The following is a 7909-nucleotide window of genomic DNA, read 5'->3' as shown; positions in this document are numbered from 1 at the left end:
TGCTGCAATGAACCTTCTTCTTCCTCCAGAAAAAGCAGCCATTCCATTTCCATGGTGGTTCCTTGTTGAGACTTCTCTGTGTCCCTCGATGGTTTCCCCTCGTTTTTGGGTAAACAAAAATGCAGAAATGGTTTAATTTCGAGGGAAAAAAGGACAAGATGAGTAGGTTCTGTTGGTCAAAAATGGCTTCTTTATGTAGAAAATAAAAACGATTTTATGGTCAATTTTTTAGGGTTTTTTTGTTATTAATAACTACCGAGTACATTTAATGAATTCGAGTTCGAATTTATGTACAAGTAATGCTTTGACCCATTATGTTAATGTTCATAGTTTTTTTCCCATTTTCTATTGTTTCGATATTTATTTTCTCTCGTCTAATAATTTTAAAAAGATATAAAACTAAAAAGAATTTTAGACAATATAATTGTATTCTTTTTTTCGTCAATAAAATAACGTATTTTTTCCTAGTAACATAAAAAGATGTCATTTTAATGAAAATACCATTCCCTACCTGAACTTGTAATTTACCAAAAAGATAATTTTGATTTGGATCTAATCTGGGTGGACCTGTAATTTTGTGGTGTTGAGTATTCAATTCATTTGGACTTTTAGTTGGACCTCTCAAATTGGAATTGCCCAAATTTGGAATGAATTAACATTACCCTAAACATTTGATCCTACCAACTTTGGAGTGGGACTTGGGAGAAAGCAAACATCTTCAAACCCAATCTTTTTTTCTTTGATTCAAACACAGAGCGAAGGTAGAGAGAGAAAAAAATGGAAGTGAAGGGTTCATCGAAGAAGATGATAGCAACTCAATCGGATATGGTGGAGAACCAGGTTCCCATCCCATACAGAGATCAATCTCCTCATCCCACTCAACAAGTGTCGCCAATCCGATTTTTACTTGCCTTGGAAGTGTAAGAACGAACGCCACTCCTATGAGAAGTGCGAATACGAGCACTTCATGGAGAGGATGCTGCAGATGCAGAAGATCCGTGAGGAAGAGGCCATGTTCAAACAGCCTGGGAAACAAGGAGCTTCTATTCCTCTCGTTCCCAAAACTGCTCATGCTTAAGCTACCTCCTCCATGGTCTGTCAAAACTTCTCTTTTTTTTGCCCCCTTTTGATTCCAACCATTGGGTGTTTGTTGATTGACGTTTTCCTGCATAATTTGTTGATTGACGTTTTCCTGAATAATTTGTTGATTGACGTTTTCCTGAATAATTTGTTGATTGGTTCTTTGATTTTTGTATTAAGTAGTTTTAAAGTTTGAAATTTTTGGGACTTTTTGCTTTAATTGATGTGATGGGTGATTTGTTTATGCTGTGTTAAATTCTTAATAGACATTTTCCTTTATGGTCTTATCAATGAAACTGGAGCGTTTAACTGTTTAGTTTTTCCTGTTGCATATGAAAGTAATGAATTTGACGCTCTGGTAAACCATTATCAATACTGGTTATGTTGTCTTCTGATAAGGGACTCCTTTTCCTTTGGCCCATTAAGAAGTAGGGTGTAGAGATTTTGGGATTTATTATGTTTGGTTCTTGTGATAATTGATTGGAAAGAAAAGGTAAACTGGAATGTGTCCCCATATCAATTGATTTGTGTTTGGGGTCTATCCATTCATGAATGGTATTTTGTTTGGTTTAGCATTTCATTTTGAGGGTTTTTGAGTTGGTATTAGGTTGTTCTTACCTAATAATTTGGAATTTGGTGGAGGGGATACTTGTGAGATTCAGCACAACACCCTTTCTGGGTAATCCCTATACACGGTTTGAATAAGACTATGCATAATCATGTGATGGCTTTGCAAGTGTCTTTTGGTTCTCGGTGTATGAGATTGAATATTATACGTTGTGAGGCATTGGATATATTTGTGGTACTCTTTTCAGTTTCCTGTAGATGAGTTTTGATTAAAGCTGTGAGCAATCATGTGATGGCTTTGATCTTTTGGTTCTTTGGTTACAGAGATTGTGTATCATATTTTGCAAGGAATTGGATATTATTCACGATACACATTTCAGTTACCTGTAGATGGGCTTGATTAAGACCGTGAACAATCGTGTGAATGCTTTGGTTATTGGTTAATGAGATTGCATATTATATTTTTCATAGAATTGGATGTATTCTTGATACTCGTTTCAGTTTCGTGTATGTTATTGTTGTGTCGTGTTGCGTTGCATGCAAAAAAGTTGGCTTTTGTGTTATAGTCCTTTTATCTCGATGAATTAGTAGGCTTAGCCAATGGAACTAGGTTGATTACGGTTGATGTAAGTTAGCTTGATTGCAATCAGACAAAATGGAAGTTTGACTGCAGAGCAATGAGGTTATATGTTCAGATTTGACAAAGCGGAATGCTGCAGTTATTTACTCGAATCACAATTTAAGTGAAATATCCTGGGAGGCCTGGGATAGTGAATTAGTAGTAGTGCTGTTTTAAATGCAAGTTATGGCCTTCTATTTTGATCATGAAACAAACATGGTAAAGATTTGAGAGTACCCTATAAGTTGTAGACTTGTAGCTACCCATTTGAGAACATCCGAGTCGATGGAAGCGTCCGGTTAACATTTGAGAGTGCTCTATAAGTTTAGGGAACATATCCATTTCTTGAATATAATCTTTGTAGAACATATTGAAGCAAACAACATCGAAGCTAACAAATATTATATTTTCGAATTCTGAAAGCACAAGAATGTCATGCTCGGAACAATGTGTAGATTAAAAGCTCAAACCCAACACTAGTATAGTACTCCCAAGCATAGTATTCCTAAGTACAAATTTTAGCACTCGAAGACGAGTTTTTCTGAAAGTTGTTATGCCCTTTCTTTGAAGAAGTTTAGTTGCAGACAACTGATATGAACTTCCGGTTTTCGGATTAATATTATATTCGGTCTTGGTTTAATGTTATTTTGTTCATTCTCATGAGTTGTGCTTATAATAACTTGTTTAATTACATGGCAGGAAGGTTGTTTTGATGTTTCATCAGCTCATGAAGGAAATTTGAAACTGTTTGTCATCAGCTCAGGAAGGTTGTGCTCATGGGGAAGTAGCATGCTTTTGGTTGGGCATATCCTTGGCTCAAATTAAAATATTAACAATGGGAGCGAAGATGAAGCCATAAGACTTGTATACAAAAGTCAAGGTGGTGGGACACCAGGCCATCTCGAATGATGTGGAGTACATGTATTACTTTTTAAAACAAAACTCTTAAAATATTTTATAATAAAGGTTAATTTATCAAATTTAAAATCACGATGTCTCTTTACCAAAATTTATCATAAAAAACGATTAAATATATTATTAAAATCTTCGTTTATAACTTTTTTGTCATTTTCTCGAGAATTAAACGGAAAATTTATTTCTCTCAATTCAGAGTTCTGCTGAGATAACTACAAATAAATAAATATTATTAAAAGGTGTAAGATTTTGATTGGAATATGATTATTTTCAAAGCATGAAACGAATGTGGACACTTTTGATTATATAAGAGAAGGGAATTGCATAGTTGGTGTGGTCTAATGAATTAGTCAAAAATGAATGTGAACAAGCGAGTATGGTTGAAATTTTAATGCATGAAAAATAACCATAGGGTGGGCAAATAGGGATACGTGTATTATTATTGATTGATGATCACTGATATCATATTACGTCGTGCAAAGGCCATAGAATGAAAAGAAAATTAAAAGGGCTAAAAAGTTGTTTCGTCCTCTAATTTTTTGGGTGAAACTATTAATTTTAGTCTAATTTAATATCTAAACTTTTAATTTTTTAAAATCATAACATTACGTTTAGTTTTTATTTCATTTTAGTACTCGACGTTAAAAACTTAATAAACGGACTGACGGGCATACTCTAGTTTTGGCCGATGACTGTTGACGCGGCGTTTGACGAGCCCGCCCGTTAAGTTTTAACGACGGGGTACTAAAATGAAACAAAAGCTAAACGTTAAATATAATTTTGAAAAAATTAAAAGTTTAAATACTAAAACGGATAAAAAAAATGATAGTTTAGATACTAAACGAGTAATTTATCCCTTTTTTCTTCACTTTTATTTTAGAGAAAATCGCCTCAGTGACCAAAAATCCCATATAATATACGATTTTAACCAACTTTTTCCGGATTTGCCAAAATGACCAACAAAATCGCAATGCGATCGCTAATTCGCAACGCGATCTCCATTATCGCAAATTCGCGTTGCATTTCGCGTTGCGATAGTTGGAAATCGCGTTGCGATGGTCTACAGTGTCGTTGCGATTTTCCCAATTCGCAATGCGAATAAGTAAATCGCAACGCGAATTGGGAAAATCGCAATGCGATACTGACTATCGCAATGCGATACTTACTATCGCAATGCGATAATACAAAATTGCAACGAGATACTGACTTTCGCAACGCGATTCTGACTTTCGCAACGCGATAATACATAATCGCAATGCGATTTTCAAAGCGCCATTGGTATCCTGGCCAAGTATTTTATTTTTAAATTTCAAACACGAATATTAATATATTGAAACACTGAACCGTCCACAGTATATCCCGTAATCGCAACTCATAACCTAAAACCTAAAATCACAACTCAGTCCCATCTCCATCTCTCACTCTCTCACCCATCTCCGACGAAATCTGTCCCCATCTCCGGCGAAATCCGTCTATCTCCATCTCTCAGAGCCACCCTCACAATCAGAAATGAAAAATCAACCAAATCAACCAACGAGGGTTAGTTTTTTTAATTATTTTCTTTTTGAAATTTTTGCATTATTATTAGGTTTTTCATATTGAAATTGATGATAAGTTTACTGGTAATTTCAATAATAGATTAACCATTTCACTTAGATTGCTTATTAAATCAACCGAGAATCGCAACGCGAAATGCAAATCGCAACGCGATTTTAGTTTCGCGTTGCGATTCTCTTGTTGCGATAGTCAAATTCGCGTTGCGATAGTCATTTTCGTGTTGCGATTTTCATTTTCAGAAACTATTCTTCTTCTGCAAATTGAAACTTGAATGAATTGCATTACTTCAACCAAAAAACAAAGACAAATACGAAATTCACAGTGTTGCAAATTTAAGTTTGAAGAATAAACTACTACTCTTTATGTTTATTATTGTTTTTGGTATATCTTCACAGTGTAGTTTTTGGTATATCTAACTTAGTATTTTTATTGTTTTTGTAGAACTTTTATTCGGCTCAATTGACCTTAAGAAATAAAGTCAGCCTGGCCAAAACAATTGCGTCGAAGCTTTCACCTGCACAAAAGAAAAATGTTTGAGGATACATGCTTCGGGCCATGGCTGAAAGTACAACATCCCGGTGGAGATGCGATGTTGACACACCTGTTTCTTCAAACCATGACTAGCGATCTACCAGAGACTATACAACGTCGTGATGAAGAGATATGGTTTGATTTTCCACCGGCGTATACGTGTTTTGGGCGGGAGGAGTTTTGCTTAATCACCGGTCTACGCTTCGGACACGATGATGTAGGTCGGTACACTAGACACATTACCCGCCCATCATGGCTATCCCGGGTTTTTCTTGAGCTGGAGAGGCCGGATCTACAGGTAGAAGACCTGACAAGATTGTTGAATAAGAAAGATGGTTTTACTCGGATGGATGACGTCGACGTTGTCCGAGTATGCCTTCTAATTCTTTTGCATGCCGGCTTTTTAGGCAGAGAGGCCAGACAACCTATTCCAAATGATCTAATCAAATTGGTAGAAGACCTAAATGCGTGGAACCTGTTTCCGTGGGGCTCGTATTTATGGAAAGCTACATGGAATAAGTTATCGTCTGCCTTGGATGATCGAAAAAGTTTGCATGGCGATGGTTCCAAATACACTTTGACAGGCTTTATTTGGGCCTTTAAGGTAAGAATTTTTATATAATTTTTCCAAAATTATAAGTAATTTTTTAACATTTACTAATGTTTGTTATTATATTGTTTGTAGATTTGGATATTTGAGGCCTTTCCCGCCATGAAGACATATGCAATAAAAACTTAAAATGATATTCCAGGGCTATTTCCTGGAAGAGGAAACGGACCTTGCAATGGGAAGATTTACTACAGTATACGACAATAAATAATGTAAGTTAACATAAATACTACCATATGTTTATAAACAAGTTATTACTAGTACACGTTTAACTTTGTTTGAGCTTTTATATTGTTAGGAGACCAACACTCCTCTACAGAGGCTGACACCCACGGAAGCTGGGCTTGCCACTGATTGGTGGCAAGCTAGTAAGCGTTTTTTTGATGGAACGGTTGATGAGCAGCCTCCACTTCGGGAGCCATCACCTCGCCCAGAGCTATCACCTCACCCAGAGCCATCATCTGATCGACCCGACTATACACCTCCACAACGACAGCCATCACCTATTCTCTCACATCATCAAGCCTCTTTTCCACCATCACCGCAAGATAGGCGACCGGCAAAGATGCCACGACGTTTATCTCCCTGTTCTCCACCTCCACCTCAACGGGATGAGTTAGGGGAGTTACGTGATGAGGTCAATGCCTTGCGTGAGGAGGTCGGTACTTTACGCAAAGACGATGGTGCATGGCGTGTTGAGGTGTCTACATTACGCGGTGAGGTAGCCGCTCTACGTGAGATGGTAGCATCGTTGCAGAATGAGGTTCATACTCTACGCAACGAGGTAAGTTTAAGATTTTTCATACTCGTAATTCATTCGGTTGCTGCCAATACTGCTAAACTGTTTTTGTTAGTATTTGTTTTTGGTTTTGTTTTTGTCTTTTGGTTGAAGTAATGCAATCCATTCAAGTTTCAATTTGCAGAAGAAGAATAGTTTACTTTCGCAACACGAAAATGACTATCGCAACGCGGAAATGGCTATCGCAATGCAAAATGAAAATCGCAACGACAAAATCGCAACGCGAAATGAAATCGCAACGCGAAATGAAAATCGCAATGCGATTTGTGTTTCGCGTTGCGATTTTGTCGTTGCGATTTCATTTCGCATTGCGATTTTGTCGTTGCGATTTTCATTTCGCATTGCGATAGCCATTTCCGCGTTGCGATAGTCATTTTCGCGTTGCGATTTTAAGTTTCGTGTTGCGAAAGTAAACTATTCTTCTTCTGGAATGTTTATATATGTTGTCCTTTTAAATGTTTATATAAGTGCTTACTTCTGGAATGTTATCTGAGAATTTTGTGAACTATGATAGAATAATGACTTGGGTGAATACAATGCTAGTTTGAAACATATTTGTCTTTGTTTAATATCATGTATGTTTATTTACTGATTTATGTATTAATATTTTTTAGTGGCCCGATAAGGTGGATGCTTTACGTCGGGTTTTCCTTGCACGACGGAGTTCACGCATCAGACGGCGTGGATGTGCTATTACGTCTCTGTTCACCCCAATGGTGCGAAGACTCCGCAAGAAGAAGCCCGACTCACCTGTCATCCCTCAAGAGTCCCCTCCAATCGTTCAAGAGGCCCCTATCCTCCCTCAAGAGTCCCCCCCACCGTTCAAGAGGTCACTATCATCGTTGAAGAGGTCCCTCCCACCATTCCAGAGTCCGATTCACATGGGGTAATATATCGAAGTATTGAGAAACCCCTACCGATTCCGGACATGATGGATGAGAGTTGGCTCTCGTATGAGTTATCGGCTAGTACCTTTCCGGTATCTGAAGTGGAGAGGAGACAACTACCGGAAACAATTGTGGATAATACCCTTTGGGCTAAGACCGCAGTTGATTTTTATCTACATGAGCGGAGCCAAGGGTGTTACACTGACATAAGCAAACTCAACGATGAAATGTTTTTGTTGCTTGATCGGTTTTGGTGGGGTGTGCTATTAGGGGTTGAAGACAGTGGCTATTTCGATGGGGAGGTAAGTCTTATATTTGTCTTATATATGATTTTGATTAATTTT

At 37.3% G+C, this 7909-nt stretch overlaps 1 pseudogene; it reads left to right on the top strand.

Moving 5' to 3' along the window:
• Window positions 1-666: 666 nt before the first annotated feature.
• LOC120210817 lies at window positions 667-3198 on the top strand (annotated as a pseudogene).
• The last annotated feature ends 4711 nt before the right edge of the window (window positions 3199-7909 follow it).

The sequence above is a fragment of the Hibiscus syriacus genome, unplaced genomic scaffold (genome assembly GCF_006381635.1).
Source record: "Hibiscus syriacus cultivar Baekdansim isolate YM2019G1 unplaced genomic scaffold, ASM638163v2 tig00109936_pilon, whole genome shotgun sequence".
Taxonomy (NCBI): domain Eukaryota; kingdom Viridiplantae; phylum Streptophyta; class Magnoliopsida; order Malvales; family Malvaceae; genus Hibiscus; species Hibiscus syriacus.
The sequence above is the reverse complement of the archived record's forward strand: the minus strand, read 5'-3'. Positions and strand labels throughout refer to the sequence as shown.